Genomic DNA, 18,790 nt, shown 5'->3' with positions numbered 1-18,790 from the left:
TCATGAGATTTGTAAATTTAGCAACTCTTGTCTGTAATGAAGCAACATTAAATGACCTTTTTTTTTTTTTTTACTTGGGCCATTTGGGGTGCAATTGTTCAGCCTTTCAGCAAGGCTTGAGTACCACCAGGTGGAGCCTCGCGTACCAGCCGTGGTAAACGTACCACAGTTTGGGAATCACTGCTTTACTTTATCAAGCATCACCATAGTGCACTGATACTGCGGTCATGAACGATGGTCACGTCACAAGTTGATCTAATCACATCAACAGCCAAAATTGCTTTGGGGTCATTGTTTAGATCATGCTGTCAAAGAAGTGCAAGTAACAAGTCAACACATTGAAATATAATTACATACAAACAGGACATATGATTGCACTTGGCATGAGGTGATACAACGTTGAGTCATTTTGTCTCTGTCATCACAAGTTGACTGACAGTGATGAAAGGCAGAGAGGGAGAAAAAGACTTTGATGTTCTCTTCTCCCACGTCAATCCAGAAAAATGGGTCACTGAATAACTTGGACTAGTCGGACAGGTGGTAGTAAGCTTGATGGATTACAGTCCACGTACCCACTCAGGATGGATGGAGGGTTGGATACATGGGTGGATAGTGGGTGGCTGTTTGTGTAGTCTGAACAGATGTGCTGCTTGTGTGACACCGCTGTTGCAGAAGTTAAGCCGTGAAGATCACATCTTCCTTCGGTTTACACCTTGTGATGCCTATCATCATGAAAAATAAGTCAAAATATTGCTTCCATGCACTTCTATTGGACCAACATTTTAAAATACTGAAACATGTCACTCATTCAAACAGAGCAATAAACATCAAAACTGAAATGCCAAATAAGAGGTAAGTAATGTGGAGAGAAACAGTTGTAGTGATGACTCATAGTTGATGACCTCACTGTAAATAAAAAGTAATATCCACTGTAAAGACAAAGCAACATTATGCCTTAGAGATGTCTCGATCATTGACTACCCAAAGTGGCAATTAAACGGCAATCACACAAATTTAACACTATAATAGTGTAATACAATGAACTCTAATGAGTCACCTCATCATGCCTCCATAATAGGATGCGAAAAATGAAGCTGCAATTAATATGTGGAAAATGGAGGGCTCCACATGACTCATCCATTTTTTGGGTTTCTGGGTCAGAGCTTCAGAATCACATATACATGATATTAACTTATCTACTTGAGGGAGGAAATATGTGGGTCACTCATAATACTGTTAGTTTGCTAAGGCAAAATTATGGCCAGTCTGAAAATGTTTATCATGAAGTGAGTGAAGAAGTGTTCACATTTCAAATTACTTAAAAAAAAAAATAAAAAAAAAAGAAGATTTAAATCAAACACATTAGAATCTCCAGTTACATATGCAGGAATTTGCATATGTGTATTTCAAGTTTCGTAGCTTGATCAACATCAGCACCCGAGATCAGCACGCTTGTGTCAGCAGGTCTGGGCATGGACATGACCAGAGGACACATACAGAATTTCGTCAAACTCTGCAAATCAGCAAGAGAGACCCATAAAATGCTTCAGGAAGCCTATGGCAACGAAGCAATGAGCCTAGAGAGGTGTTTTGAGTGACAATGGTGTTTCCGAGGGGCTGAGCATCATTGTCCAAAATCAAAAAGGTGAATCGGGTCAGGAGATCAACCGGCTGGGTTTTCTTCAACATTTGTAGGGTTGTGTACTCTGAATTCTTCCCCCAGAGTCAGACTATCAACACTATTACAGTTCTACAGTGATGTTCTGGGGCATCTGAGGGAAAGTATTCAGTGTAAATGATCTGAACTGTGGTGCAATGGCACTAGGGTTCTCGAACATGAAAATGCTCCTGCTCACTATGTGGGCAAACAAGTCTCTTGCTCGCTACAGCACAGTTGTTGCTCTGTTCCACCCCTAAACTTTGATGTAGGCTCAAGTTTTAGGTGCATGGTGAAATATCAGATATGCCCGCACCAGTGTGTAACTACAGACTGTAAATAAAAGTGGATGTGAAAAATGTGATCAATGCAGAAGTGCCTTAAACTGCAGTACCACTGAGGGCCGTTAGGGTTGGTTCCACAGAAGGCTCTCAATCCATTGGCTACCATACAACTTCTCTTAGAAAGTTATTGTATAATTTGCTAAAGTTACTTCTTATTAGTTTTTTGGCAGGGTATCTAAAAATAGTCCTGTCATTAATTTGATATTTGGCTTTAAAAAGCAGCATTTTTGACGCTGTGTTTGTTTGATTGACAGGTCAGTGGTGCAGTCAGGTTTCTGCTATCGGTGGGCCAGTGTAGTGTCCTCGTGTAGTGTCCTCGTGTAGTGTCCTCGTGTTTCCAATCAGATTCACGGCTTCTCCCCGGCTCATCCAAATATGGTCACTGGCAAGATGGCAAAAATATTTAGGATGACCAAAATACTGTACTCAAGGCTTCAGAACCTTTGTTTAACCCGGGTGTTGAAACTTTTGAATATTTACCAAAGTTAGCTTGCTAACGAACTAGCCCAGCTATCTATCTCGCAACACCACTTTGTACCACAAGATGATGTAGTGAGCCACTGTAACGCCAAGAGTTCCCTCAGTCCAACATGTAAGGGAAAAAAGGAAACACAACAATGGCTGACACTCTTGGCAAAACAGAAGCAGAATTAGAGTTCACATTTGCATTGCTTCTCACTGTTGGAGACAGCTCTTGGCGAGTAAAGGAAGTTTTGGGTAAGTAAATAGCTGTTAATGCTCGTAGGGGTTACGTAGCGACAACTTGACAGGTGCCTAATAGTATAACGTATGGTGTGTTCCGAGAATCAGGCATGTGGGGACAAATCCTAATGGACTACCAGATTTGCGTTGACTGTAAATAACAAATCCCTGAAGTTTCTTTTTTAACAGTCCTCTGTGTTGGTTATTCACGGTGAACATGAGAACATGAAGCAATTGACAGGCAGATTGTGTCAGGTAAATTATTGTGACACAAAGTCGGGGTCTCAGGTACAACAAAAGCAACTGTTTATTCGAACAAATCCATTTGGGATCACAAGCATCACTTCAATAAAGCTCTGCTGAGTAGTGAACAACAATCTGTAGACTCTGTGTCTTTTCTATGCCTTCTCCTCTCCGCCCGCCCTCGGGTGAAAACTGCGCTTCTGCTTACCTTCATGTGAGCCAAAACACCTTCAGAAGGGGGAGATACTCCCCGAGACAGTCTGGGATTCTTTACGATGAGTCGGTCACCGTACCCAGCACATCCAAGTGGTGAAGGGGTAGTGAGAGATTGTTGTCAGTACACAGAGTTCTTTTGTCTAAGGTCTCTTACCACACATAGAAAATGGTAAATACATTGAAGAGAGGGATTTTTCTCCATCAGGTGTTCTAGCTGATGAACTCAGGCCTGAATTTTCGTTACACAGTACACCTCCATAACTTCACTGCAATATTAATATGTTTAGTTTGCCGATACGCAGTTAAGAGGAGTTACACTAGCTGCATGTTAGGAGTTCAATTACCTAACAGTCTGAAGTTTGGCCAAAAAACAAAACAAAAGGGGGAGTCGGGACAAACAAGGCCGTCAGACCCGGAGCTTCCCCCCTAAACTAACCAAGACCGATGAACTAAACTAACAAAAACTGAAAACAGGAAGACTAGACCTGGATTTTCCAAAGGAAAAAAAAAACACCAGTGGGCAGAGCCATCCACTTATCACAGATCAGAAACACCTGAAGACAGAGAGAGTGAAAAAAGCACAGGCAGGGATTTTTCATAATGCTGAATTTTTTTGCACTTCAACAATGACGTAAACATAATAAAACATGCACAGATTTAACATGAAATCACAAATCTTCATGATTTTGCCACAGTGATGTTTTATATGAGCCAAATATCAAGGTGCCTGACCAATATATGCCTATGTGCCTGTGTGCAAAGTCACACATGATGTACATTTTCATTTAAAAAAAATATAATACCAGGGAGTCATTTAACCTCAGACTTGTTGTATAAAGCATGACGGGTGGGAAAATGCCTCCAAGCACAGTCTGAGAAGAACAACTCGTTTGCACTGCTATACTTTGAAACAAATGAAAAAAATATAGAAATATGCTACTCTTAGTGGCTCATTAGCTGTATGCCAGTGAGCCCCAAGCTTCTCGACATTCACTTCATTTTCTTATTAAATATGTATGACAATGTCCAGGAAGCATCAATACAAATTCACATTTAGAGGCATTCACTGAATAGTTAGAGCAATAAGTGAGAAATGTGTAAAAGTCATCACGGTACTGTGTTGGTATATAAACAATTCCTTCTTCCCTCCACCAACCATTCACTTTGAAAATTTAAAAGACAACGACTCACTCTCCATCAAGTTAAGTGAAACTTCTTCTCGCTTACACACACAGCAGCAAATTACTAATCAGCTTGTCCTTCAATAATGCAATTATCCAGAGTGATAATGGCTGAAGGGATGTGCTGTCATGGTCCTTTTCAGAGTCTTATCTCCATTAACTAAGTCAGATATCTATACCAAAATTTTATTTCAATTTGACTGATAACACTACGTCCTCCGTCTCTCCTGTTGAACTCCATATGAGCCTCACACGATTTAGCACAGGCTGTAAAAATGAACCCAATGTATCTGTATCATTTACAGTTAAAATATGAATTTCTTCAGTGTCTGAATCTGTGTAACTTAACTGTCCTTGTCATGTGTGTCATGTGAGCCTGCTGGGTGGATTTGGCACTGGTTGCCTGTCCTCTGTCAAACCACAAAACCATGACAGACTTTCAGATTAAGAGGTACATTTAAGATTAATCATCTCCAGCTATAAAGGAGCTGTGACTAAGTTTGCCCCTATACAGAATAAAGAAAAAAAAATAAGACTGAACATGCATATACACACAAACACACTCATGTGTACAGTTTATCTAGGCAGCATGAACAAATGAAATCCGATTTTAAAATATTTTTAAAATTTGTACATCTTTTTTTTTCACATCTTTATTTCCATCTTGTGAAATCTTAGACCCTTGGAATTGTCACTGTGATGAATCCGACAGGATGTGGCATGACTGTTCACCCAGCTGTCACACTGTTGAGTCCTGTGCAAGCTGACAGGCCATCTGACTGCTTCTGACTCACACATGGACACATGCATGTACTCTCACACTGAGTGGGATAAAAAAAAATAATTTTTAAACTGAAACCCAGGGCAATCAAGAAGCTCTTTGTCTCTGATAATAACAGGAAATTATTAAGGTCAGACAATCTGAACTTTATGTGGACTAAATCCAAGACTAAAGTTATGTGTACAATAAGGCTGAAATGTGCCCACAGATTTACATTGCCAGATTTATAAAGGGCCATGGAGCCTAATTTCTTTGATGTTGGTATGTTGCGAATTTGATTTCACATTTATTTTAAGAACTTGTGATGTTTGTTAAATGTGTTAAATCTTCCTGCTCACATAGGTGTTCTGACTTTAATTCTCTGACTGCCCCACTCTTTAAGAAAAATAACACTTTCCCCTTTCACATGTCTTCCTGGGTGTTTCTTTTCCTGTTTTCTGGAGTGATATTTGTCAGATCCAATTTTTATTTGTTTACCAATTTCACTAACAAAATGTATGTTTTGATAATGGTCTGATAGAAGATAAATTGTATTAATATTTCTGCAAAAGTAGAACTGAGGATCATGTGGCTCTAAATGAGGAAAAATGTATTCCACCTGGGTCATAGTGGCACTAATTGCAGAGACCCTCTCTAATTGGCCACACATTGCATGTGACAGGGTATAAAAGGCTTTGTAAGACAGCAAGCTGGTTGATTCAAAATGGAGAAGGGCAATGTTTTGTGTTTTTGTGGCTTGTGTGAATGCATTTTTCTGAAAAAAAAGGGACACTCAGTCCAACCTTTCCATGTTACCAACTGTACTCAAGTACAACACAGTGTATACCATGGTTGTGTTGTTAATCTTAGTCATTGTGTAGTTTTGTGCACATGCACAGGCCTGTTGTTCACTCACATAGTTTACCACAGACTGTATATGAACACCTCTGCTTTACTAGTCTGTCAAAAGTCTGGCCAGGAAAATCATAATGGCATGATTATCTAACAGCAAAGCGGGCATTTTACACCAGCAGAGGATGAACTGAGTTTCAAAAGGCTCTTTCCTGATTTAGTATTGCAATCCATAATATCAGCAGAGGGGTTGGTAAAGAGAAACCCACAAGGACTACGATGATGAAAATATGTAAAGTCTCAAATCAGACTCAATAGTCAGAGCTCTTCTGCCTCCGGAGCAGACGTCGCATTTACGCTGTTTTTGAAGCAATTACTGGATCGATTAAAAAAAATTACAAAACGTTTGTACTCATAAACCTCCATATTCTCATAGAAATGCAACTTATGTCTTTCTGTAATTTTCACACTTGGCAAAGTCATCCGGTAGGCCGAGCTGGACCCCCTGGCGGGCCGGATCCGACCCGCTGGCCGTATGTTTGACACCCCTGGTCTAAAATAAGAAATGAGATCCACGCATTCTCACCAAATTTCAATAAATGTCCCAGTGTACATTGTTTGCAACAATTATTGATTAATATTAATATTATTTTTTGAAAGCAATTGGAGTACTTTTCACTGCCATCCTGGGCTGCTGTGAAATGCTACACTTTCTCTGACATACACACACATACACACATGCACGCAGTAAACATACCACATGTTCCATTGTTCTCATTTTCAGAAACATCTTGATACTGAGTCACTGCATCAGACTGATTATAGAACAGGATATACTTTGAAAATGAGTCATAGGGTTGAGCTGCCTGCTTGAGTGGTTTCATTTACTTCCTGTTGACTCTCCATTCAGTGGGTTCATATTTGTGAGGATGAGAGATAACGTACCTAAATATTTGATCACGGGCCACTATTTGAGGTATTTATGTTTTGAACTGATGTAGGATGTGGCTTGCCGGATAAAGAGTGTATCGTTTTACTAAAATTCAATGAAGTTTTATTTGGCAGGAAGTTCTCGGTAGAAATAGGACCTGACAGCAGTTGCACCAAATAGTTTTAAATTTGAATATGGAGATGTATGTAACCCAATCAGCCTCTTCTCCAAACACTGCAAGTAGAAAAGTACCAAGTGATAGTTGTCTATAGATAAACGAGGTGAACAAGCATTTAAATTGATTAAAGGAATATTTCTCCAAAAATGCTTGATAATCCCATTTTCATCTCTTGTGAAAAAAACTACTCAACACTTAGAATTTATGGAAAAACACAAAACACTTGCAAGTCATTGACAAATAATTATAATCTCCTTCACGGGTGTTGGTTCCACACCATGTGAGTGTAGCGGAGGGAGGACGGGTGGGTTTGAGCTCCGCCCTTCATGAAACACACAACGATGAGAGAAATTCTCACACTGAGCAGAAAAGAAACAGGTGCTAATAAATTAGGTAAATAACATAAATGTAATATTTTTGGCTGGACCGCAACAGCAGAGCCTGAGCTATAAGGTGAATGTCTGTCACTGAGTTAGTGAGAGATCAAAGTTACATCACTGATCAGCTCATTTCAAATAAAAGCCTACAGAAAAAAGTATACAGATGGTGTTGAATTTAAGTTGTTGTGATACAAAATGTGTGTGTTGAGTACCAACTTGTTGTTTACATAAAAGAAGCTTATTCAGCTGGTTTGGATTGAGCTCAGCTATGTGAATAAATGTTATTAACATGAGTAGGTCTCGGACACTTTTATTTAGTCAAAGAAGCTCTCATTGGTAAAAAGGTTGGAGACCACTGCTATAAAGCACAACATGGAGACAGTCCTCAAACTATCTTAAGCTTAAAACAGAAAAGCTTTAGCTTTTATAGCGTACAGTTATAAAAAAAAAAAAGCATCATTTAACTGGTCAATTCAACATAATTTGATAACTTCAAGCCAATTATGGATTCTTCTCTCGTTGAACGAATGCTCAAATGCTCAACATAGCATACCAATAAGCAGACTAAAACCTTGCAGGAGGAGCATTGCTCTAATTTACAACCTGGGCCTCTGAATTTTGACCTCTGACCCAAGTTCATGTTTTAAAAGATTTTCACCTGTACAACATAGTTCTGAATTATAAGTCTTTAATGTGAGAGGAAAATGCTGAAGTAGTTCTCTCCACTGTATGAGCTATTTCACCTGCATGAGGATTGATCCACCTGCCTGTCAGGGTGCTTATTTCAGACACACCTGTCTACATATTCCATTTTACCCATAAAACACCTGTGCTGGTATGGCGTCGCTGGTTGTTCTCCATCTTTGTTACAGTGTTTGGACTAATTTATTGGCAGGGCAGCCAGAGCTCTGCATGTTGCCCCGTCAGTTCGAAAAAGACATATATTGTTCAAATAATTGAATCTTGTATTCCCATTTTTGTCCAAGTCCCCTTCCTTCACTACCAGAGAATCAGTCTTCTAAAATTGTAGTTTATGGAAAACCATACATAAAAATAATGCCTATGAGTCATTTTTTTTCCACGCTTTTTTTTTTTTTTTTTTTTTTTTCAGGCTTACATACCATATAGCCACATGTGCTGCTCACACTGAATACCAATTTGCATAACTTAGGGACATGAATTTTTCTTATTTTCTTGTTGATTCAGAGGATGCTACCATGTGACTGTGGTATGTATTAGTTATTATACCCAAGAGATGCATGTAATGCAGTTAGGGATGACGGAGGGCAAACGCAAGTGATGTTAGTTTTGAAGAGGTTTGACTGTAACAGCAGACGTCTTTCTCCTCTGTTTAGTGATTTAAAAAACCAAGCTGTTTGCAACACCTCTTTTACCAAAGCCTTCTCTTGGTTCGCTGGTTTTCTCTTGGCTTTGTCTTAATTCAAAGTCATGATGGAGTAAGCACATAACACGATCACGTAGTCTCCCCTGATGTGTTTGTCAGGAATGAGACAGGGTGGGACTTCTTTTTAATCTCTTTCACGGCCTAGTGTTTGATAACCATTATCTCAGCATATCTATCTGCACAATGACTAGGTGCTAAGCCAGACAGGTGATTCAACTGCTGACGTGTAGTATCCTGGCAGAGATCCTGCCAGTCCATCAATGAGAATTATACTACAATTGTACTATAGTACTTGTATACAAAGAGAATGCTAGATTGTCTGACATGATGATACAAAATATTTTTGTTTTCTCACCTATTTGGGCTTATGACTTTCCAAATGAAGCATCTCTCCTCAAAAATTTTAAAGGAAATAAATATGTACAATGATTCGTTTTTACTTAAGGAAGTCATGAAATAAATGGCACAGGCACAAAAGCCAGCTGTGCAACCATAAAGTTGGACCACAACCATAAAGGTGGTATAATTTCTACCATTAACATTTACTACTCACTATTTACTCGCCCACTGAACATGCACAGAGCCAATTTTCTTCAACAAGGCTATAATCTGAACGACCAATGCTGACAGACTGGAAAGGCAGTTTGGAATATGCCCAAGCACCACATCAATACATTATTACAGCTACAGAGAGAAGATTTCACAGTGTTGGCAGAAGGCTGTCATGACATGAATCAGGACTGGAAAATAACTCTCACCTAGTCTGTCGTATCTGCTCAGTCAAACCGTTCTCATTCCCACAGTGTCAAATCCTGACATTTTGTTTAAGCCATTGGCATCAGAGAGATATGGACAAGATGATCTTTGGCAGCAGCACTGTGACGAGCCGGGTTGAATAAGGCCATGTTGAGGGAGAGAGAAATATCATAGGGAGGAGGTCGGGATAAAGGTATTTATTTATTTTAACCTAAATCATTACCTTTTTCAAACCCTAACCAAGACGTTTTGATGCCTAAATAGTGACAAATTGCAACTGTGTCACTTTTAACCCCACCATGATATTTTATTAACCTGACCACATTGTTTTTGGTGCCGACACCTATAAGTCACCTTGTGCTTATCTCTGAGACACCAGCTGGCTGTGTCAAAATGGCAGTAATTGACGCCCTAGGATGACAATGGTTTGGCTCAGCATTACCACATTGCCAATCCCAAAAGGCAAAGTCTGCGGTTATTACATGAGCATCAATTATATTGTGTGATTGTGTAATCAAAACCAGAGAGCATAAGCATCAGACAGCCCTGTTGCCTGCCACCTGGCAGCTTGACTAACAACCAGAGCACAAAGGATGATATTCAGTATGTGTGGGAAATAGCATGGAGGTGTCCAGTTTTTCCTAAAGAATAAAGCAAAGACTATTTTATAGGTTCTTCTTTTGAACACAAAAGCCACAAAAAGACCAACAAAACAACAATGAATTATAGTTTATTCCCCTGACCAGTGGCCCCCACTCACCTGTGAGCCCCACTGTAAAATGTTCAATCAATTTTTACTAAATATAATTTCTACAGGAACAGCGTTGGGGACTGTTTTCATTAATGGGTTACACAGTTTTACTGCATGTGTGAGTATTTATGGCTGCAGGTCAGTGTATTGTACTGATTTACAGGAAACTGCAGTGCCCAGCTCGAAGAGACTTTTCCAGATATATTTTCTCAGTAGGAAAGAATTAGCCTGGTGCGAGCCAGAATCCAATTTCACTCCCTGAATATACAGTATGGGTCTGGGGATGCTCCATAGAGAATCCTTTGCATACGTTCGTTCCTACTGGGCGTATACCTCTGGTTAATTTTAACCAATCAGCTTGCGCCAACACCGACCGACCGCCTCAACTACGTACCGTTTGATTTGATCAACCATCAGTTGATTTTAATGAACGGCATCAGCATTGACGAGGTGCTGATTGTTTCAGTTCAGCGTTTTTTTCCGGTCACCGAGAGTTGCCCTTGTCACGGTCACCAGCCGTTCAAACACAGTGAAGGAGGGGCGGGACAAACGGGGTTAACTACCGAAATAGGTCACGAATTGGTCTGCCCTTCAGAGTGGCTATGCAAACGCTAATACGGGCCGAGTACCCAGATCTGTTATTCACAGCGAAGAGAAACTGAAGCTATGAGTCACAGTTGGTGCAGCCAGGCTGGAAAAGAATGGGCTTCAATCCAGACAGTGGGGAAGTCCGAAAGTATTGAGAGAACAACGGACATATTTGTGTAAGACTTTTCTTAGAACAATGTAATGGTTTGGGGGTGAAAAAAATACAAATATAAAGGTTGTAGTGCTTCAGTAGTGTTTCTTGGATGTAGGGGAAGAACATACGAGCAGCAGTGAAGGTCAACTACCTCATGAGGCAACATTTATTTTTGGCATCTGTCAGATTTCAACACCACCATCTCGTCTTATCATTTTGACAGGATGCCACGGCAGCACGCACGTTTCACACAAGAGTGTCGATGCAGATGATCAGACCAGGAGGTCAAGACACAGGACACCGTCCATCAACATACACAGACAAAGCTCTTCCTCTTCGACAATATGCAAGGGGTTCATAGCCTGAAAACTGTTTCTATTAAACACACATAAAACTAATAATAATCTTTTTGTTTTTAAACAATGGATCTTGGACCTTAGACATTTTTTTTTAGATTTGTTTTTAAGTTAAAGCAAAATCACACAGTGACAGTAAAACAAGAGGAAATTAACACCAAAAGAATATTTTTTTTGGAGGAGGTGCGAAGAACCAGGTTGGGAGCAACAGGAGAGGAATTAAAAAAAAAAAAACTCTGACAGAGCAGGGTTGCATGTGTTAAAAGGACACCCACACTGAGGCACAATGGTACATTCAGTGCAATGGTGTCATGACACAGGCCATTTAAAGAGAGCGACCTGCTGAGTGTGAACTGAAAACTAAACAAAGCAGATAAGCTAGCTATTGTTGTACGAAACATGATTTAAAGAAGCCGTGACCAGAAGTAAATAAAGTTTGGAAATAAACGTCTTTTGGTGGAATCGATAGCATTGAATTGAATAGCCATGAAATCATTATGATGTACAATGGCATACAACAGTGTTTGTTGTTAACACACATCAGAGCTGAACATTTGTTTCAGTCCAACAGGAAACACCATCTGGTCATTATCATTTCCACAAGGCAACGTGATCATCAATTGAAAAATGCCTGTGATACGAGACATAATGGCACATGGAGTACACTAGAAAACATCCACAGGATACAGATGGGAGGACCGCTTTTTGTTTATTGTAAGCGCTTAATGGTGTTGATTTTTGGGTTGTATCGGTGGTTCTATTCCTATTTTACAAATTTCTATAGTTGGAAATCAGAGTATGCAGGATGCTAACAGCATCTCTATGATTAATGGCACTTTATTCACACTTCAAGAAAAACTGTAATGACTGACAGCGTTATTTATCTTCTCTTTTTATGGTGCATTTCCCTTGACTTGCCTCATGTGCGGCTACTTTAGTTGGCCATTTCCCTACATTTCCCAAAATACCTCTTTAGATTTCATCAGTTTAAATGTAGTAGAGACATGGTTTTACAGAGAAACGGATGGCATGAGTAGTTTTTTTTTTTTTTTTTGGGGGGGGGGGGTTGAAATATAGTCAAAATGGGAAGCGCTATTTGTGATTGTGGAGGACAGCAAAAATAATGAAGGTTTTTTTTTTTTTTACTCACTGATAACAACAACAACAACACAATGACATGATAATAAATAAACAGAAAAGTCCAACAAAAGGCATTAATTACTAAATGTTCTTTGCTGTGAAAACCCAGAGTATTTTCACAATCATCTAACAATAGCAATAAGATATAACATAAATTATTCTGCTAAATTTGATCTAATTAAAAATTTTCCTCTGGATTTTGAGAAACACTTTTTTGTCTGTGCACTGGTTTGAAGTGATGGTGGGGTAACAAATCTCGTACGAGTCAAAATATAGCGTTATAGTGTTGTCGGCTTTCTTTGCCTGGTGGCCACTTTCAATCACATCTGATTAAGTCACACAAACACAGTCCTGATGAAGCAGTTTCTAGTTTCCTCAACTTTAGTAATTCATATTCAGTGTTAAAATACTTGAAACCACTTTTCAGGAAATTAAAATATTAAAGGATTGTTCGTGCAGATTGGTCCTTTTCGTACCTTATGACTATAACACGTATTGTTGCTTTATTATTACTGAGAACATTTGTAAGGTGCATTCAAATGTAGCACCTGGTTTGGGTAAAGCTAATTTTAATGAGCCTATATTGCTATTACTCAGTTTAACATATCAAAATACATAACATTCGAACAAATATATGCTAATCATGTGTTTTAAATGAGGAATAATAATCTGCAAAGTAACCACCCACTAGAATAAAATTTGAATATTACACATTACCATTCCTTCCACTGTGTAAGGACAAGGAAGTCGCGGCTAATATCCCCACAGTACTCAGCTCTGCTCTGCTGCCCTGCACAGGTACAGCATTCCCCAGGAACTATGGATGAATGTATAGCAATATTTTTGTGCTAGCAGGATGGTGGCCGGGGTTACAGTGCTTCCTGGGGCTCATCATGGTTCCACGCTGCTTCATAACCTAACAAGGCGGGCAGAGTCATCGTCTGTGAGACGTCGCCAGTCTCAGGGGAAATTTAGGAGGATCACGAGTCAGACTCAGTTGTGTAAACTCTGACAAACCATGTGCAGGGAGGATATGTTCCCAGACAGCTCCAGGCAATGCATCACGTCTAATTGGACACCAAGGACAGCTGAAGGTGATACCAAGAATCATGCATTGCCATGTGTGACTGATCTATAAGCAGCTCTACCGAGAATATACATAAGTACAATGTCATCAGCTGAAGGACAGAAGAATTCAGCAACTTCACAGGGTGCCAATCATTTTGTTTTAGCTCAGGCGTTTGATCTTTTTTGATTTCCTTGAGAAATTAAGCCACAAACAGAGAAAGCTAGATGCTATATGCATACAGATGGGTGTTTCTGGAGAAAGAGTGAAAAACAATATTTTGCTGATTATTACAGTATGAACAGCTAATTCACTGAAAGCTTTTAGTGACCAAAAGTTTGCCTTTTGGAAGAGGAAGAATACTACTGTTGATTCATAAAATACTGAATAATTCAAGATCGAAATACTTTACTGAACTGCTATGCCAACCACCCAAAACTGTCAGCTCAGAAAGCACAAAATATGGAAAAGCAGCATTTAGTTTCTTTGCTTCATGCAATTAGAGGAAACTAAACCAACTCTTGGTTCATTTGAGGCGTCAAACCTTTGCCTCCCCTTGCATTTCACTAAATATAGGACCCTTCATTAGTTTCCTTCAGTGAACTAGTTGTATTCTGCCTTAAATTAATTTATGTTGTCTTAATGCCTTTTTATGTAAAGCTCTTCGAATTGCCTTTTAGAAAGATGCTCTAAGATTAAACTTTCTTTTGCGATAATTTATATTTAGAGCCCATTTTAATGGTACTACAACTGTCAAATTGTACACACTGTGAACAAAAATATAAACAGGATCGCTGAATTCTATCATGTATTTGTCAAACAGAAAACTGATCTTTAGAATAATTCAAGCAGGATTTAAATAAACCAATATTTCCCCAATCCATACAATTGAAGATCGGGTTTGATTTCTTCAAAAATTGGATCATTTGATCATTATGTAAATATCAATTTGTGTAATTCAAGTAATTCATTTTCCACCTGATAGGTTACTTAGCATTCCTGTCATCATCAGATATTTTACTGCAAATTAATTTCTGGCTGTAGAACATTGCAAATACTAAGATGTCAGAGGTAACATCATTATAATTTATGATGTGGTTGTATAACACAGAGTTGTTTGTTTATGGAGTGATTCTGTCTAATACAGAGAAACTCTAACACACAGTACTCAAACAAGCATAACAGGCAGGATGGAAAACACTCCAACATCAGTAAAAGCACTTATTAAAGTTCAACAGATTTTCTGATATTTGAATCAATGTCTTTGTTTTATTATCAAAGCTGAGGCATAAGAATGTCTTTTCTCTGGACTTATCTGAAACTAGAATTGCAATCACGACTCACAAAGTGCTCACACTGTATTTTCTGTGCACTTGCCCTGTGTTTACTATATCACCTCCTTTATTTTCCAAAAGTGGCCTTGCACACTGATTTGCATGCTCTGTCATCATTGGTTGCCTTCAACAGGCTGCCCTCTGCTGATTGGTTGTAACCGCAGAGGGCATGGAAGATTGCTCACCAAAACAGGCATAAAAGGCCGTGTGTGGGAATACAGGCACAGTGGAGCACCCAATAAGCAACTCCAGGATCATCGACAAGGAGCCACTGCCAGCTTAGAAATCTGGCAGGTGAAAAAAAGCTGAAGTGGAAGAGTCAGTTTGCCAAAATTGCGGATGGAGAGATATTGATTGAAACAATTTAGAAAAGTAAAAGTGTTGACATTTGCAGCTGTTGTAACTGCTGAGCAGAAGTGAGTGAACTTGCTTTTTGGGACATTTTTTTTTACCCATTTTGGCCAAAAAGAAAAAAACAAAAACATGTCTCTAGAGGTGAAGGAGAAGACCCAGGTGCGTCTGGTGTTTCTGGGGGCAGCAGGGGTCGGCAAGACAGCCCTGATCAGACGCTTCCTTCAGGACACCTTTGAGCCCAAACACCGGCGCACTGTGGAGGAGATGCACAGCAAGGAGTACGATATCGGCGGGGTCAAGGTCACCGTGGAGATCCTGGACACCAGTGGCAGCTACTCCTTCCCTGCCATGCGCAAGCTGTCCATCCAAAACAGTGACGCCTTCGCACTGGTGTACGCCGTGGACGACCCCGAGTCACTGGAGGCTGTCAAGAGCCTCCGAGATGAGATTCTGGAGATCAAGGAGGACAAGTACACACCGATCGTGGTGGTGGGGAACAAGGTGGACCTCGAGCAGGAGCGTCAAGTGTCCAGCAAGGACGTGCTGTCAACTGTGGAGATGGATTGGAACAACAGCTATGTGGACGCATCAGCGAAGGAGAACACTAACGTGGTGGAGGTGTTCAAGGAGCTCCTGCAGCAGGTGAACCTTCCCAGCCGTCTCAGCCCGGCGCTACGTAGACGCAGGGAGACGTTTCCAAAAGACACCGACTTCCGGCCACCCATGAACAAGACCAACAGCTGTATTTTGTCTTAATGAAAGACAGAAGACTCATTGTTCTTTCCATTAAGGGACAAGTTGGATGAGATTATGGAGGGTTTGTGCAACTCAGTGTTGCTGGAGAAAGAGAAAAAAGAGAGAGAAGCTTCAGTCACTGCTGGTGTAAAGTGAAGAGCTGTGATTCTGGACTGACAAAGACGCTTGAGGGTTCCCCATTGAGAGGAAAAGAAGCTGAAGAGCAGACAGAAACATAGACTGAACTTGAACAGGCTGAATATTCATGATGCTTAATGAAATTGACAGCGATGATGCATTTATTACTCGGTTGTTTACTTGCTGTAATGTTATTGCTGCTTGTTTTGTGACATGCTGCTCGTGTTTAGATATTTGGACTGTTGCTGACCGATTGTTTACTGAGGGGGAGTGTATATACTGTACGTCGTGGTTTGAGTAAAAGTTGTATTTCACATGTAATTTGTATTACTAATTCACCCGTAGCACATCTTAATGTTTACAATTTTTCCTAATTTAATTAAAATTTGCTTTGATGCATGACCTATGTTAAAAAAAAAGTGGTGAAATGCAAATAAAAACTGTAAATGCACTTTTCATTTGGAAATGACTGTTCAAAATTATGTATTAGGCTGGTTTTTTTTAACATATAAATTTGTTTTATTTTTTTATCAGAATTATCATAACATAACTTTATTTTGCTGTTTATTTAACATATGTAAGTGGAATGTGGATCTAAATGTGTAATAAAAAGGTAAAAGCACAAACACGTTTGCGGTGAGATATGTTGCATTTCATGTAGATAAATGTTTACATTTTTATAAACTGCTGGAAAGCCAGCGCACATGAATATGGGAAAAATGATTTCAAGGAGGTAATAATAGATTAAATGAAACATGAATTACATTAAATCATGCCATTGCTGTCACAAATTACAATATATAGAAATAAATGAGCAAACAGAACATAGATAAGGTACAGCTTAACAGTACAGTAGTATGCAAAGGACTGCTGTCATTTTGACTATTTCTTTTCATGTACTTTGATTTGACAGGCAACTGAAAAAGGTATGATCGTTGTCTACCTACAATAGAGAAATGCATTTTATCAAATGTATTTGAGAGGTGCTGTTGGCTACCATCACATAATTTGTTCGGGCAACAACATCTTTCCAAACCAGTTATTTCAATCTCTCTTTTGATAAGAATCATGATCCAAAAATCGGAACCAGTGATTTTGAAATCTTTTGAACAGTGAAGATTTGAAGCATCTAATTGTAAATCCAAATACAAGCATTACAGGACCAGGAACGCTGACTATTTTTTTGGGCGTGGTCCCAGCATGTTTAACTGTCACTTCACCGGTTTAAAAAAATATGCCAACAATAAGTAAAGAATATATTATTTATGTTCATCATAGTACTTATTTTATTATAATAAGTGACTTAAACTAGCCAATTAATGTGTGCAGTGAACTGATATCTGATGCATGCAAGCGTCTGAGCTGCACCCTGCAGTATTTTAAGATCTCTGTTGTCATCTGCTGGTGAAAAACACACATTACAATCACTCAAATTTGCATGTGTGTTTAAGTCAAGATCTTAAATGCATATTTAAGGTATTATATATTATTTACGGTAACCTTTATATTCCATTGAGTGAGACGTTGACATAACTACACTGGGTTCCTCATCTTTTCAGTTTGATCAGTATTCTGACAACCACAGAAATATATTGTTATATTATTATCCATCATCTGATCGGTCTGGAGTGACAGGACTGACAGTGTGCAAATGCATTATCTATTATCTATCACACCTGTCTTTTCTGAACCACAACACACTTTAATGTCACGTAAAACAACTGAAACAACATAATCACAAACACTTCTTTCCATCTCATGAAACTTTTACAACTTTTTTGAAAGCAAGTGTGACAGCAGTTAATGAGGCAGTGTAAGCACAACTAACTAGCTCAAGCCTGAGGGGACAGCAGGCAAAGTCAAGCAACACAAACTAAGCTGTCCTTGAGCATAACAACATTTGAATACTGAGCAGTGCAGCAGTGCTCTTGTTTCACCGGTTGACAAAATGGATCATTATACAGTTCCTGAAATAGCTGTGCACGGTTCCTCTAAACTCAACCTGGAGAGCGGAAGCGGTTGTAGTGCTCAGGTCCAAGCACCCCTCCACTCCCTCCCACTCCATCAGATTAGACAGAACAGTTTCCTGTTTTAATTTGAGGAAGTGGCCGGGTAAACGTTTGCCGGCAGTTCCTCTTTCAGTCCCCATTTAAACATTCTTCCGCACTCTGCTCTTGCTCATTTGTGAAGGAAGGAAAGGCCGAGCAGCTTCACAGTCACGCAGGTGTGTGCATTTGTCATATTGTTATATATGAAGCTCTACTTTAAAGTACATATTTGAGGATTTTGAAATGGTCATTTTGCACAGCGGTAGTAATGCTTTTATGTGCATTTATTGCTCAGATTTTAGCTGCAGAGAAAGTGATCATTCATACAGTTTAGACTCAATTTCTCAGATGTCTCCGCTCCTGGACTTGGTCAAAGCTCCTCAGCAGAATGAAACAACTCTGAGGCGTTTAGAACAAGTTCAGGGTCCTGGACAGAAACACAGCAAGTGTATCAAATAGAGTGTAATGAAATGTCTGTGTCTTGCCTGCATATACAACAAAGTAGTAGGTAGGGCCTCTTC

General features: G+C 39.4%; 1 pseudogene; it reads left to right on the top strand.

Annotated features, from left to right (window-relative positions):
- The first annotated feature begins 15,217 nt into the window (after positions 1–15,217).
- LOC138209490 (ras-related protein Rap-2a pseudogene) lies at positions 15,218–16,847 on the top strand (annotated as a pseudogene).
- Positions 16,848–18,790: the final 1,943 nt, after the last annotated feature.

The sequence above is a fragment of the Embiotoca jacksoni genome, unplaced genomic scaffold, assembly GCF_022577435.1.
Source record: "Embiotoca jacksoni isolate LCO1_2020_lvr unplaced genomic scaffold, fEmbJac1.0.p SCAF_4, whole genome shotgun sequence".
Lineage (NCBI taxonomy): Eukaryota > Metazoa > Chordata > Actinopteri > Embiotocidae > Embiotoca > Embiotoca jacksoni.
The sequence above is the reverse complement of the archived record's forward strand: the minus strand, read 5'-3'. Positions and strand labels throughout refer to the sequence as shown.